Raw genomic sequence first — 16,838 nt, forward strand, 5'->3', positions numbered from 1 at the left:
ATAGAGTTTTCAGTGACTAACAATTCGGAAGTAGTTCGTCACTCTTTCTTCCTAATCTGTCTTTGTCTGGAAGTTCATCTGAAACCTGTCCACCAAGGGTGACCCTGCTGGTTATTTAAAATACCAGTGGCATAGCCCTCAGAATCACAGCAACTCAAGCCACCACAGCACGACAGACAGAGGAAACTATTGGATCGTTTGGGGGTTTGAGAAAGCCATGTTCATAAGGGGGCTGGAGTGGCTGAAAAAAGTGGCTGAAAAAAATGATTCAGTGTGTATCATTTATGTGTTGTGGTAGAGCTTGGTATAGCAGAGAAGCTGATAGGTTTATTAAATGCTGAATTGGTGATGGGTGAGGGTTGGTTAGAACAGGATGAAGAGTAAAGAGAATGAGAAGGAGATTTGGGTGGTGGAGGAATAACTGCATGACAGAAGGGTATAGGATAGGGGTTTGGGATTACTAGAAAATAGGACACACAGCTTGATTAATCTGACAGAGGTCTTGGACGACTCTATATGTCCTGACTCTATATGTCCCATCGGGTTTTGGTAGTGGGAGAATAGGAGTGTTGTGTTGAGAATGGATAGGTATGAGGATGTGGGCTTCAAGTAATTGAGAAACAATGGGTTGGAGGTCATAGAGATTCTCAGGACTAAGGAGGTACTGAGGGACAGCAATTTGACACATAGGATCCTTTAATGAAATTTTATAGGAGTGTGGTGATGGGAGATGACAGGGATGTCAGTATTCCAAATTATTGGATTATCTGGTGAAGTTTCAAGGAGACTTACACAGGAATCAGGTGTCTGTGCTAATAGAAGGTCAGGGTGACTGTCTTTTAGAAATTCAAAATTTATTACTGCTCCTAATTTGTGTAAGCTATCACACCTAAAAGAGGAATGGGTCATTGGGGCATTACTGAAAAAGAATGAGTTAAATCTCCATAGGAACAACTGAGGGGTGGTGTTTGTTTGGGAGTGGCATGTATGCCTTTCATTCTGATTACTGAGACTGAGGAAGAGAAGAGTGCACTGCTAATTTCTGTTAGAACTGAAAGATTCGCCCCAGTATCCAGTAAGAAAGAGATGGTCTTACTGGATACTATCCCTACTACCCTGAGTTCTGAAGACATATTTTCTGTGGGGGCAGAGAATGCCAGCCATTGGAGGAACTAGAACGAGAGCTAGTAAGGATGAAGGGTTTTTCACCGGTGGTTGGGGGTTGAAGATTGGACTGAACCTGACCTGGGAGGGCATCCCTGGCTGGGGCAGTCCATCTTCCAGTAGCCCAATTGACCACTATTTTGGTATGGCTTGGTCAGTGACCTCGGGCTAGGAAATACTTTTGCCCAGCGTCCAGCCTGCCCACATTGAGAGCACGTTCCAGGGACTGTTGTGCTTTTTCCTGCTGTGGGCTGGTGTGAGTGTGAGGTGGCAGACACTAGCATCTGATATTGAATGTGGAGTTTTTACTTTTTGGTTCCTCTATTCCTCGTCTCGGTTGTTAAAAAACATTTAAGAAAGTTTTTAGAAGATTTCATTGTGGGTTTGAGGACCTTCCTCTAACTTTTGCAATTTCCTTCTTATATTGGGTGCTGACTGGTAAATAAATTGCAAATGAAGGAAAGTTTGGCCTTCTCTTGATTCTAGGTTCATGTTGATATACTTTATCATGACCTCTGAAACGTGGGAAAGAAAAGGGCAGGTTTTTCATTGGGGCCTTGTGTGACCTCACATAATTTATCATAATTGACAGCCTTATAGGCATTTTTATTCATTACACTATAAGGAGCTCTGGTAGCGTAGTGGTTACGAATCGGGCTGTGAACCGCAACGTCAGCAGTTCAAAACTACCAGCGGTTCCGCGGAAGAAAGATGAGGCGTTCTGCTCCCGTAAAGATTTACAGCCTCGGAAACCCTGTGCAGGGTCGCTATGAGTTGGAACCGACTCCACGGCACTTAACAACAACAACACTATAAAATAAGTAATCATGCAATCCCTTTGTTGGGTGCTTTCACTTCCATGTTGATAATTCCACTTAGGCTCTCTGCAGAGGGAGGGCATCTGCCGCTACAGGGTGAAGGGTGGGGGCCTGCTCATGGAAGGCATTAGCATGGACTTCTACTGCTCTCCATATGAGTTCCTTTTCCTCTGCAGTCAAGATGTAAATATCATGCCAAGTTAAACTAAAAGACTGGGTTGTCCAAAGGAACTCCTGTGGAAATTGACCGGGTTTTCAGAAAAGGATCCTAAGCATTCTTGGATCTGGGAAAGACTGGACATAAAAAAAGGAACATGCACTAGGGTGGGGCCATTGACCCCAGCTACTTCCCTTCAGGGGAGGATAGTTGGTGCTGTACAAGGATTGGGTGACTGGTGGCAAGGGAGGAAAATCTTAGGAAGGGAAAATGGGTGGTGGAGGAGGGGGAGGTGCAAAGGCTGGTTCAAAGGGTGGGGATGTTCATTTGCAGGATCAAAGGGAGATTCAGGTGGATTCAGGTTAATTTGGTGAGCAGAGCAAGGGAGGTAGAGGGAGAAAAAGGCTTGGAAGTGGGGAATCTGCTGTTTTGCCATTTCTCAATAGAAGTTGTCAATGTGTCTGAACATTTGGAAGTCAAAATTGCTGTTTTCTGGCCACTGACTAATTGCAACCAGGCTATATTGCAAAAATCAATTAATTATTTTTCAGATTGATTTCTATTAGATGTAATTTCTTTAGGTTATTCAGAAGACAGCCTAGAGGGGAGGGGGTGGTTTGCAAAACCCCAGCTCCCATTTTGGGTGGGTCAAGGAGTCACTGCCAAAGGCGGTGTCTACCTTCCCACAGGTGAGAAGGGAGATGCTGGATGTCCGACTGTTGGACCAGATGGTCTGGAGAGGGTTATGGGCTTCCCTGCGCCCTCTGTCAGGGGAGTCCAAGTGATCCTCCAAGGATCAGGAGAAGAGGCAGACTCTCCTGGGATCCTCAGGAGAGAGTGCCGGGCGCTGACTTATCTAGACCCAGGAATTTGTGACTGGTGTTGGATGAGGAAAGATTTGGCAGAATGGCCTCTGAGATCTGGAGCCAGGTAAAAGAAGTGAGCGGTTGGGGTGCCCTGACCTCGCCTTGCAATCCTCTTGGAAGGTTGGGAAGCTTCCTCAATTGGACTTGGTTTGCTCACAACTCCGAGATGTGGGCCTTAGATCATGAGGATAGGAAGAGAAGATGGTGTGGGGGAACAAGGCGAAGGCAACCCAGAATCAGCCGGGGAGCTTCGGCTTACTCTCCCGGGCCCCATGTTGGGCGCCAAAATGTAAGGAAAAGAAACAAAGAGACAAAGGAGAGAGTCTTGGCTTCAACATCAGGCAGGTTTATTGAGAGTAAACCTGGGATGGTGTACTCTTAGTCACCAAAAGAGACCAAGAACCTGTCTGTTCTCTTACAGACTGGGGTATTTAAGGTGGTGTGGCCTGGATACAGTTCTGGCAAGTTTACAATGGGAAGGGGTATGGAGATTTGGGCAGGGGTATGGAGATTTTCCTGAAACCTGGAATTACCAGGGGGGAGGGTCTCCAGGTGTAACAAAGACCCAAGCTTTCCGGAGACCAGAAGCTAAAGCAGGACCTCATTCAGTGCCAGTTGGGGGTAGTTGCTATGCCATTCCTTTGATCAGAGAGCAGGGTCCTTCAATTCTTATCACCTGTAGGTTGAAATTTCATGTTGTTGTTAAGAGAAGCCCAGTCTGTTCAGACTCATAGAGGATAGTGTTTCAGAGGAACAGTTAGTGGGTTTGAACCACCAACCTTGAGGTTAGCAGTCTAGTGCTTATCCTACATTGCCATATGAAGTAGCATAAAATCATAAAGTCCGCAGTTAAAAACCCTTGGAAAATGACTCTCTAGGTAGAAAGGCACTGCACTCAAAGAAAATGCTCAAAGTTTGGGAATTAATCCCAAACAATAGCCCCAGCAAATGAGAACTAAATTAGTACATTCAGCTACCATATCTCCTAGATGTTACTATTCCAGTGGAATGAATTCCTAGTGTAGCTCCTTATACATGAAAATTGTGTAAACTTTCCAGATTTAGTTAGCAATTTATCACTTTATTCTAATTCTTACTTAGTTTAGAGTGAAAAGTGCTCCAAACTTCAGGCAAAGTAGTCCATTTTGCTTGAAATTAACAGTTAGTGAAACAGGTACTATTATAATATTTTAAAGTGGCAATCATATTTAGGCCTTTAAAATATCAAGAACATTTGAAGGATCTGGAATTCAGATTACGCATTCAAATAAAACCCAACATAATCAATGGCATTATTTGACACCCTTGGTCAACTGAAGTTGCAACCTCTAACATAACCTCTAATGGGAACTTCTCAGGAGCCCTCTAATGTTCATTTTAGGCAAACACCAAAAGGAAATTAATTTGGTGAGGCAATAAATATGAAATTAAAACATTCATATAGCTGGAATTGCAACTTCAAATCCTGGTGTGGCACTGTACGATAAACACTGGACTGCTGATCACAAGGTTGATGGTTCAAACCCAGTCCCAGGAACCCTATACAGAGTCGCTATGAGTTGAAACCGACTCAACAGCATTTAACAACAACAGTGCAAAATATAGGTATATATCCCACTCAATGGAATATATTTTCCCTAAGAAACTGGTTTTAAAGTGATTTTCATAACATAAATTGTTTTTTCTCATTCAGTTACATTGTTAAATTAAAGATGAATTCCAAGGGAGACAAAGGTGGGTAAGAGAGACCACTGGAAAGAGAAACGAATTGGTCAAAACACAGTTAAAATCAGATGCCCGAATGAAAAAAGAACATTTTCTAAGTGAAATACAAAAAAAAATGTAAATGTTCAAAATACTCCATAAAGGGTAAGCTCTATACCAAGATTTATCATATTATGCCCCAAAGTGTACTGTCCTGGGGGAGATGTGTCTTTTTAAAATTCCATACTTGTTTCTCAATATATTGTTCTTTTTTAAATTTTAGACTTTCAACTACTCAAATTCAAGCCATTCTAATTTCAGCTGGACTCCCACTTCTACTGGTTGTTGTTAGGTGCCATTAAGTCAGTGCCAACCTTATGCACAGCAGAATGAAACACTGCCCGATCCTGGGCCAACCTCACTATTGTTGTCATGCTTGACCCCATTGATGCTGCCACTTGGCCAATCCATCTCGCTGGGGGTCTTCCTCTTTTTCTCTGACCCTCCACCTTACCAAACATGATATCCTTCTCCAGAGACTGGTCCCTCCTGATAAGTGTGAGAGACGAAGTTTGGCCATCTTGGCCTCCAAGGAGCACTCTGGCTGCACTTCTTCGAACACAGATCTGTTGGTTCTATGGGCAAGCCATGGCACTTTCAATATTCTCCTCCAACACCACAACTCAAAAGCATCAATTCTTCTATGGTCTTCCTTATTCACTGTCCAACTTTCACATGCATATGAGGTTATTGAAAATACCATGGCTTGGGTCAGGCGCACCTTAGTCCTCAATCTGACATCTTTGCTTTTCAACACTTTAAAAAGGTCTTGTGCAGCAGATTTGCCTAATGCAATGTTGTTTGTTTTCTTGACTGCTGCTTCCTTGAGCGTTGATAGTTCATCCAAGAAGAAATGAAGTCCTTGACAACTCCAATCTTTTCTCCATTGATAAGAATGTTGTTTATTGGTCCAGTGGTGAGGATTTTTGTTTTCTTGACATTGAGATACAATCCATACCAAAGGCTGTGGTCTTTGATCTTCACCAGTAAATATTTTAAGTACTCTTCACTGCTACTTAGTATCCTTTTATTCTTGTTGTTGACTTCCTATTGAATTCCTGGAAGCAGCTGCTTCCATTCTTTTCTACTCTTTGCAAATCACCCTCCCCTTTACTCTCATCAGCTACTGCCTCCTACTCTTATTTTACCACTACGGTAACTAACCTAAAGTCCCTTCTCTACTCCTAAAGGGTTTTTTCTCCATATTTTCTCTATGTTCTATTACCCCCATGACTCAGAAAACAGTCACTCCACTCCTTTTATTGATGCTGTTGATCTCTTTCATCTCCTCCAAGCACCATTTTATTACCATCACTCTCTTTGGTACCTTGAATCTCTCCCTCTCAACTTGCTCTTTCCCCTCTCATTATAGAAAATGATCTACCACTATAGAATAAATCACAAGGTCAACGATTCAAAACCACCAGTCACTCCTTGGAAACCCTATACAGGGTAGCTATGAGTCTTAACCTACTTGAGGGTACTTACAACAATAATCTTAAACAAAAGCTTTCCTCAATCTGAACCATTAGTATCAGTATTATCTGGGAATTTTATAAAAATAAAAATTATTCTGAATCAGAGAAGGGTTTCAGCAATCTGCTTTTTAACAAGCCCTTCAGGTTATTCTAATGCAGGTGAATGTATGAAAGCCACATATCCTGGAGTTATCATCCTTTCACAAATGTTTGGAAAATCTAAACTTGTTTCACTTTTTCTATATCATCATTTTGTGCCTTAACCTCTTACAATTTGATTTCTGCCTTAACGCTTGACTGAAACTACTCAAAGAAAGGCATTTATTGATCTCTTAGATGCAAAATCCAAGGTCATTATCTAAATCCTCATTCTCTATTCTGCAGTTTTTTACAGTGTTGGCATCCTTCCTGAACACTTATCTCTTGGTTTTCATGAGTCGTCAATAATCTGTTTCTCTGCTTTCCTACACTCCTTATCTTTTACACATCACTGTTTGTGACCCTGAAATGGTAAGATTCCTAATTCTTGCAATTTCATCATCTTTCTGCAGTTTCAATAAACCACTCTACAGAGCACCTAAAATCTTATCTGTGTTTTTGTTGTGAAGTGTCCTCGAGTCAGTTCCAACTATAGAGACCCTGTATAGGGTTTCCAAGGAGTAACTGGTGGGTCTGAACCGCCGACCTTATGGTTCAAACTGACCTTGCAGTCAAGTACATATCCTAGCACCACATAAATTCTTCTGTAGAGCTAGACATCCCTACTTGGATGCTCTATTTTAAACTCAGTATGCCTGACTTCCAGTAAAATAGCAGAAGGCAGACACACTTCACAGACCCTATACAACCAAGAAACAAGAGATCAAATAAAACAGATATGAATGCTAAAACTGGAGCTCTTAAGTTTCAGAGAAAAAGAGAGAAATTGATAATATATGAACTAGGAGAAAAAGATGAACAAAAGTGACAAGATATGAGGCAGACAGCTGGTCTGGCATGATGCAGCCATTTTGAACTTTTACAAACAGCTTTCCTTGGAGACAGTAACTTAACACATTCCTGAGGCTGTAATGAAAAAGATTGGATCTTCCCCTGTTTTCCATATCCTCCTGGTAACTACAATCATGGCTAGTCTCCACTCTTACCTACACATTGCTGTTGCTGAGATCAGGAGCTAATTAAATGTCCCCTGAGTCTGGAGGAGCCTGAACTCTGCCTCATCAGTCAAGCAGAATAAGAAATTTGGGGTCCTAGTCACCCCTGGGAGGCCAAGAACTCTTTCCATAACTAGCTGCCTGTCCCCAGCTGTCTTGGGCCTCCAGAAGATTTCCTTCCAAGAAAAAGCATGTTTTTTCTTGGAAATTTGTGAGCTGGCACAAACTTCTTCCTCCAGATCAGGTACCCTGACTCCAAACAATATTTAGACCATAGGAAGTCCCCACCTCCCAATACCCCAGGAGCTTCTTGGTTGACAGCGGATGTATATTCATATTGAGTACTCTGCCCCCCAAAGTTTTCTCTTCTCTGGATCATGTCCCTGCCCCACTTTTCTCCTTTCTTATTTCCTTGCTTTTCTTTTCTTTCTGTTCCCTTGATTATTTTTTAATATCTTTTCTTTCTTTGCTCTTCTTTTTTCTTCTTTCCCTTCTTCTTTAGATTTTTAATATTTTCTCTTATTTTCACTCTTACTATTCTTTTTTTTCTTTTCCTCTCCCTAGTTTTGCTCATTGTATTTTTCTCTTTTCATATGTTTATTTTATTTTCCTTTTTTTTAAGTTATTGCATTGTTTTTTTTTCCTTGCTGTTGTTACCCATTTTCCACACTGTTTGTTTTTTCTTTATTATTTTATTTTCACTGTTTTTTATCATTATTATTTGCTTGTTGTTGTTCTTTTGTGTCCCACCTGATGGATAACAGCAGCCATGCCCAAACAGCCCAGTCATACCCATGCCTTCTTCAGCCCAAAACATTTAAGAAAATGATGAACCTATAAAAGATCTCACAACATGGTTGAACCTGGAGGACATTATAATGAGTGAAATTAGTCAATTACAAAAGGACAAACATTGTATGAGACCAATGATGTAAAAAGTTTTTTAAAAAATTGGTTTTCTTGCTAAAATTAATTTGAGCCCATCGCTGCTGCCACTGTGCCAATCCATCACGTTGGGGGTGGGGGTCCTCTTTTCTATGACCCGCCACTTTACCAAACATGATATCCTTCTCCAGGTACAGATGCCTCCTGAAAATAAGTCCAAAGTGTGAGAGAGGAAGTCTGGCCAAGGAGCTTCCAAGGAGCATTCTGGCTATACTTCTTCCAACACAGATATATTTGTTCTTTGGGCAGTCTATGGTACTTATAATATTCTCCTCCAACACCATAACTCAAATACATCAATTTTTCTATGCTCTTCCTTATTCACTGTCCAATTTTTACATGCATATAAGGTTATTGAAGATACCATGGCTTGTGTCAGGCTCAACTTAGCCTTCAAGCTGACATCTTTGCTCCTCAACACTTTAAAGAAGACTTGAGCAGCATATTTGCCTAAAGCAAATTACTTAACTGCTGCTTCCATAGTGTTGATGGTTGAACCAAGCAAAATGAAGTCTTTGGCAACTTCAATCTTTTCTCCATTTATATGGATATTGTTTATTAGTCCATTGGTGAGGGTGTTTGTTTTCTTTACATTGAGGTGCAACCCATACAGAAAGCTATGGTCATTGAGCTTCATCAATGATTGTTTTAAGTCCTGTTTTCTTTCAGCAAACAAGGTTGTATCATTTGCATATCACAGGTTGTTAATGAGTCTTCCTCCAATCCAGATGCCACATTTATTATGTTTATTCATATAATTCAGCATTTCAAATTATTTGCTAAGCATACCGATTGAATAAGTATGATGAAAGAATATAACCATGGTACACACCTCTCCTGATTTTTAATCATTCAGTGTCCCCTTGTTCTGCTCGAACAACTGCCTCTTGGACTATGTACAGGTTCCTCATGAGTACAATTAAGTGTTCCAGAATACTCATCCTCTACAATGTTGTCCATATTTTGTTATAATCTACACAATCAAAAGTCCATTTGTAGTCAATAAGGCACAGGTAAACATCCACACAATCAAAAGCCCATTTGTAGTCAATAAGGCACAGGTAAACATCTTTCTGGTATTCTCTGCTTTCTGCCAAGATCCATCAGATGCCAGCAATGATAGCCTTCATTTCATGTCCTCTTCTGAATCTGAATAGAACTTCTGGAAATTCTCTTTCAATGCAAGGTTGCAGCCATTTTTGTATTCTATTCAGAAAAACTTTACTAGCATGGAACATTAATGATACTGTCCAATGATTTCTGCATTCTTTTGGGTCACCTTTGTTAGGAATGGGCACAAATATGGATCTTTTCCAGTCAGTTGGCCAGGTAGTTGTCTTCCAGTGATTCCTTTGTTGGTTGAAAGATTTAAATTTGTATTCCATATATTCCCTGTGCCTTGTTATTTGCCAATGCCATCAATGAACTCGGGACTTCTTCCTTTAGTATCTTTGGCTCTTGAGCATATGCTACTTCTTGAAATGGTTAAACATCAACCATTTTTTTTTGGTACAGTAACTCTGTGTATCCCTTCCATCTTCTTTTGATATTTTCCAAACCATTTAATATTTTGCCCATGTTGTTGTTGTTAAGTAGTGTTGAGTCAGTTCTGACCCATAGCGACCCTGTATAGGGTTTCCAAGGAAAGGCTGGTGAGGTTGAACCACCAACCTTGTGGTTCAAATTGACTTTGCACTCCAGCTCATTAACCCACAGCACCACACCAGTCCTTCAATATTTCAAGTTGAATCTTGAATTTTTTCTTTAGTTCTCTCAGCTTGAGAAATGCTGAGCTTGTTCTTCCCTTTTGGTTTTCTGATTCCAGGTCTTTGCACATTTTGTTAAAATGTTTGACTTTGTCTTCTCAAACTGCCCTTTGAAATTTTCTATTCAGCTCTTTCATCTCCTTATTTCTTCCATTTGCTGTAGTATCTATATGCTGGAGAGCAATTTTCAGAGTCTCTTCTGACATTTTCCTTCTTTCTTGTCTTCTTAATTACCTTTTGCTTTCTTCCTGTTTTATGTTCTTGATATCATCACACAAGTCTTCCGGTCTTCAGTCTTTAGTGTTTAATGTATCAAATCTGTTCTACAGATGATCTCTAAATTCAGGTGGGATGTGTTCAAGATCATATTTTGACTCATGTGGACTTGTTTTAATTTTCTTCAGCTTCAGCCTGAACAAGCCTATGAGCAGTTGATGTAGTTACACAGTCTTCCCCTGATGACATCGAGCTTTTCCACTTTGTCTTTCCACAAATGTGGTCAATTTGATTTCTGTGTATTCCGTATGGATAGGTCCACATGTATAGTCATCTTTTATGTTATTTTAAAAAGGTATTTGCAATGAACAAGTCATTGGTTTTGCAAAATTCTATCATGTGATCTCCAGCATAATTTCTATCACAAAAGCCAAGTTATCCAAATATGATATTCCTGGTGCCAAACACTGTGCCTGACTCATAGAATTATTTTTAGTTAAATAAATGAATATGTGAAAGTGATCTATAAGATATGAAGCTCTGTAAATGCTCATTTTTACTTATCTTGAAGCAGAAACTAATAGGTAAGCATGCATTAAGCATTTGTGTTTTGTTATAAAATTGGTGTTTTTGCTTATTAGTTGTTTTTGTATATTTTTAAGAGTGCTTGGATTCTCAGATTACTTCAGAATTACTTAAATTTTTATCTAAATACTAATTTCTCCAGAAAAGTTTATTCTTAGTGATTCAATAAGAGCTTCAAAAAGTTCATAGAAAATTAATATTAAAAGACAAAAAAACTTCCACAAATTTTTTTAAAGTTTTTATTGTGAGTTGAATAACAGTTTACATGTTGTTGTTGTTGTTAAGTGCCGTCGAGTTGGTTCCAACACATAGCAACCCTGTATAGGGTTTCCCAGGAGCAGCTGGTGAGCTTGAACCACTGACCTTGCAGTTCAAATGGCTTTGCAGTCTGGCGCATTAACCCACAGCACCACACCTCAGTTATACACTCATCATTTCAATGCAATGATTACAATCCCCATGCATCATTCAACAGTATTTGCTTCTATTCCCTCTCTTTGTGTGTGTGTGTGTGTGTGTGTGTTTTCGGATGTACACAGAAACACTCAGGAATATATAATTATTTAAACAACTAAAGGGCACATTCTGCGAGCCTGCCTTCAGGCTGTCAGCACATAGCCTTTCTCTTTCCATGAGTCTAGAGTCCTCAGCTGCTCTATCTCTCCATGTCTTCATCTCTGCCTCCATCTCTGGTGTTTCTGCTTCTTTGGATAGGGTCCCACATTCCGCTTGTGCTCTACTCCTTTGATGGTCCTAGGGTCATTTGTTCCTGGACTGTATGATTAACTACTCCCCCCTTTATGTTACAAAACTTATAGCTTTACAGTTGTGACAGTCACAGTTAGTCATGATAATTATTCACTATTGAATCATAAGAATCTTATCTCCATCTCCTTTCACCAGACCCGTCTAGACAAGATGAAAGCTATTCAGTGGGGATTCTACCTGCCTGCCTCCCACCCCTACTGTGCACACTCTGAAACTAAACTCCCTCTTGAAAATTTGTAAGCCGGTCACTTTGTGCCTTTAACTGCCCACCCCCCATTTTTGGTAGCAAATGTCTAAGTTGCCCGTCCCTATCAACCCTGTATACAGAGGGTATATAGGATTGATACTAGATGTGAAGACTCCTTCCCTATGAGTTGGTATTTTGAATGACTACATCCATAAGTATAGGTCAAGTTCATCAATTGTAGCAATTTACACTTGTTTCCTTTATCAAAAAAAAAAAATTTTTTTTAATCTTCCTCTAGTCAAGTTGTGATCATCAAGGCATCGAAAGTAGGTCAAATGGGTACTGTCTACAAGTTTGGGCATTCTTCCACAACCTTTTTTGAAGCCCCTTCATATTTATATTGTATTATGCTTGCTCGTATGAACTCTAAGGAATTTGTCATATGTTTGAAATGAATATATTATAAAATTTCAATGTAATATTTAAATGTCTGCTTGAAACTTTATTACATTGTATATTCTACATGTTTTCTTTTATACAAAAATTAATTTAACTCAGAAAATATGTCATTGAGATAAATTTCAAATCATTGTTGGGTGATGTTAAAACTGTTGTTGTTGTGAAGTGCCATTGAGTCGGTTCCGACCCACAGCAACCCTGTATAGGTTTTCCGAGGAGCAGCTGGTGAGCTTGAACTGCCGACCTTGCAGTTCAAATGGCTTTGCAGTCTGGTGCATTAACCCACAGTGCCACACCAAGACTCCGATGTTAAAACTACACACAGCTAATTTGCTATTATACACAAAATAACCACTTCTGACTTGAGGGAAGAAGGGAGGGAAAGAGATAGAAACAGAGCAAGAAGGAAGTAGGTACATCTTTCTGATTGGGAAAATATGAAAATCAGGGTGTTTCTACTATTAGCAGCATCAGAACACTAGGCAATTATTGCCTCTTGTTATCTTTTTTCCTTCTGCAAATAATGAGCAAAGAAAGAAGAACCTTAGCAGTTGTGCCATTGCAAAATAGAGACAGCCTCCCTGAGTTTTTCTGTCATACTCCAGACAGAATGACTGCACCATTTTTAGTTGAATTCATATAGATAACATCTCCAGACACTTTGTTAAAAAAAAAAAAAAAAAAAGAACAAAAATTGACATCCAATTCCTAGTAATATACATATACGTACAACCTGAAAGTTCGATGACCGGTGCAAAACTATAAAATATTCATAATAAAGTGACTTGCTGCAATTTATGTTAACTAATATTTGTGAAATGCATACTTGTACAGATTTTGTGCTAAAACATTCTATATAAAATTATATTTAATTTTCATATTATGTCTCTGAAATTCTACTACTATTATCATTTCTCAGGTGAAGAAATTGAGATTTACAATCATTAACTTGTCCAAAATACCACAGTTAGAAAGTAACTGAGCTGGAACTAAAATCCAGACTGGACTCTCGAATCCCAACTCTTAAGCACTTTAATTTCTCAAAAAGATTGCACTATACTACATTTTTAAACTGTTTTTATTTTTTACTTTTCAGAAGTTTTAAATATGAAATTCTATCTTTAATAAATAGATAGACAACACATCTAATAGGATTGTAGCCTTAAAAAAAGTACTCCATCTGAATATAAGACAAAGTACAGTATAGTACAGTAGGCTTTCTATAATAAAGGTCCTTTCAGGTAAAATTTTAGTCTAGCAAAGTGGTTACAGATGCAGAATATGTATCCAGACTTTATGTTGGATTTTAAGCCATGTGGTAGTACAAACTATAAATTGTAAGTTTAAGCATTATGAAATGCTAATAAAACAACTTTTAGAACTTACAACTGTAATCCTTAAATTTGGAGGTAAAGATAAAATGGTACAACAAAAAATGTCAACCTGTTCCAAAATACCAACAAGCTTTCACATGGTCGAAGCTTGCTTTACACTCAGTCAATGTAGAGTCCTATTGCAGTTTGAGCGGAACTCACACTTTTTTTTTTTTTTTTTTTAAGTTAGCTTGGTCAACAGTTTTTGTTTTTTTATAATAAAAATTCTTAGTAAGCAAGTTGATTAGTAGAATCCTACTACAGTCATGGCATTTAAAGGGAAAACAATAGATGCATTTATTCCTTTTAAGATCAGGAACCCAGAGAGATCAGACTCCCATTACCATTACTTTTTTTAAAAAAATTTATTGTGAATTGAGTGAAAGTTTACAGGGCAGATCATCAGTTTTACATTCAACAAATCATATACTTTGTTTCATTACAATGATTATAATCCCTTCCATGTACCATCAGTTGACAATATTTCTCTGTATTCATTTTAGCTTTTTTGTATTTTTTATTTTTTCTAACACTCAGGCATATATAATAATTTACACCACCAAAGGGCACATTCTGCAAGTCTACCTCCTGCTTCCAGCTCTCAGTCTCTCTCTTTCCATGAATCTAGAGTCCTCAGCTGCTCCCTTTCTCCATGTCCCCATCTCTGCCTCCATCTTTGGTGTCACTGCTTCTTTGGATAAGGTCTCGCATTCTGCTTGTTCTCTTCTCCCTTGATGGTCCTAGGGTCCTCTATTTCTGGACTATAAGATTAACTACTCCACCATTTTTGTTACAAAACTTTTACCTCCAAAATTGTGACATTCACAACCAGTCATGATAACAATCGCTCACTATTGAATCCTAAGACTTATACCCATCTCTTTCACCAGACCCATCTAGACAAAATGAAAACTATTCAGTGGGACTCTATCTTCCCACAGACCCTCTTAAACTAAACTCCCTCTTGAAACCTTGTAAGCCAGTCACTTCTTGCCTTTATCACCCCCCTCATTTTAAGTAGTCAATGTCTAAGTTGCCCGTCCTTATCTACCCTGTGTACAAAAGGGATAACATTGATACTTGATGTGAAGACTCCTTCCCTCTCTGTTGTTATTTTGAGCTACTGCATACATGAGTATAGGTCAAGTTCATCAAATTGTAGCAATTTACCCTCACTTCCTTTATCAAAAATTGTTTTCTTTTTTTATCTTCCTCTAGTTGAGTTCTGATTGTCAAGTCAAGTCATCGAGGCTAGGTCAAATGGGTACTATCTGCAAGTTTGGATGTTCTTGTGTGTCTCCCCTCACTTTATATCAGCTGGATGCTTCACTCTCAGATCTAGCCCTCTGTGGCTATGTCCTAAGGACTCACACTTGTGTTATAAAGAAAAATGAATACACACTTCACTGCTTTATTCAGTAATTGCTACCTAACTTAGACTCATGTAGTACACTGCTTACTGCTTACCAGTCACTCCTAAGAAACACTATACTGGTCAACCAACTCGATGGCACAAAACAACAATACAGTACAGTAGGCTTTCTATAATAAAGGTCCTTTCAGGTAAAATTTTAGTCTAGCAAAGTGGTTACAGATGAAGAATATGTATCCAGACTTCCTAGGTCCAAATTTTGGCTCTACAATTTAACAGCTTCCATAGAGTTCTGGTGTGACACTGTAGGATAAGCATTGGACTGCAACCGCAAGGTCTATGGCTCAAAACCACCAGCCAGTCTCTGAAAACCCTATAGCAGTCTCTAAGAATTGGAATCAACTGGCAGCACTTAACAATAACATGATCTTTGGCAAAATATTTCTTTGTGCCTCAATTCCCTGATCTGTAAAATTGGGATAATAATGATAGTAGTGGAGTCCTGGTGTGGCACTATAGGATAAGCCCTCAACTGCAAGGTGGGTTTGAACCACAAAGTTAGCAGTTCAAATCCACCGGCTGCTCCTCGGAAACCCTATATACAGGGTTGTTATGTATTGGAACCAACTTGACAGCACTTGATGATAATAACAACGATGGTAGTAGAGTTCTGGTGTGGACATGTGGGTGAAGCACTAGATTGCAAGGGCAGTTTGAACCACAAGGTAGGTGGTTCAAACTCACCAGCTGCTCCTTGGAAACCCTATGCACAGTCGCTATGAGTCGGAACCTACTCGACGGCACCTAACAACAACAATAACAATGATAGTAGTTCAAGATGGAGACATAGGGATCTGTGCTTCTATCTGTCTGAGGAAACACCAAGTGACTTATGTCCACAGTCATGTTCCAGCTCTGTATTCTTCCTCGAGCAAGCAGAGTCTAAACCTTGACAGATGTGATGGCCACTGTGGTAGCCAAGCAGGAAGCTGTGTAAGGCAAAGCCACCATTCTGGATTACTGCAGGACCTCTGTGTCAGCACTGTAGGGGGTCACAGCCAGCATCCTCAGCATCCTCAGGATCCTCAGCTTCCCCTGCCTCTATGGCTTCATTTTCTACCCGTTTGTTTAGGTCCTGCTATCCTTGCTCAACACCCAGCTCAAATGTTTATCACTCTGAGCCCCCTCACTAACAGTCTTCTCTCAAGCTCTCCATGTAGCAATCTGCTCCATTTCTGTTCATCTTTATTTTAGTATTTTCTATCTATCTAACGGTCGCGCTAATGGAGGGGGCGCAGCTGAACGATATGCGAGAACTGCGCAGACCTGGTGGAGGTGCTAAATGAAACCCAGACTAGGGAGCGGCGGAGAGAGAGGAGTCTGGAGACCAGGTTGATGGGGGGATGCTGCCTAGCAGGAATAGACTGCAGTGGCCAGCCAGGCTGTACTATTTACCCCGGACTCGAGGGTGTCGTCCCGGCCTAGCCATTGGGTCGTGGCTTTGAGGCGGGCTCGACCTACTTAGAGACCCACAAGCACAGCCTAAAATGTCTCATTACAACCCTGTCGCCCCTGCTGCGCTTCTGCCTCTTGACTGACGCGACATCCGAGGACGGAAATACCACCTTTGAGCCGGATTTAAGGGCCATAGCGCAAGGAGATTCTTCTTTAACAGCGACCATACAACCACCACTCATCTGTCTTTCGTGCTGTGGTGGTTTGAATTGCTGTGATTCTGAGGGCTATGCCACCGGTATTTTAAATAA

This window comes from Chrysochloris asiatica, unplaced genomic scaffold (assembly GCF_000296735.1).
Source record: "Chrysochloris asiatica unplaced genomic scaffold, ChrAsi1.0 scaffold00167, whole genome shotgun sequence".
Taxonomy (NCBI): Eukaryota; Metazoa; Chordata; class Mammalia; order Afrosoricida; family Chrysochloridae; genus Chrysochloris; species Chrysochloris asiatica.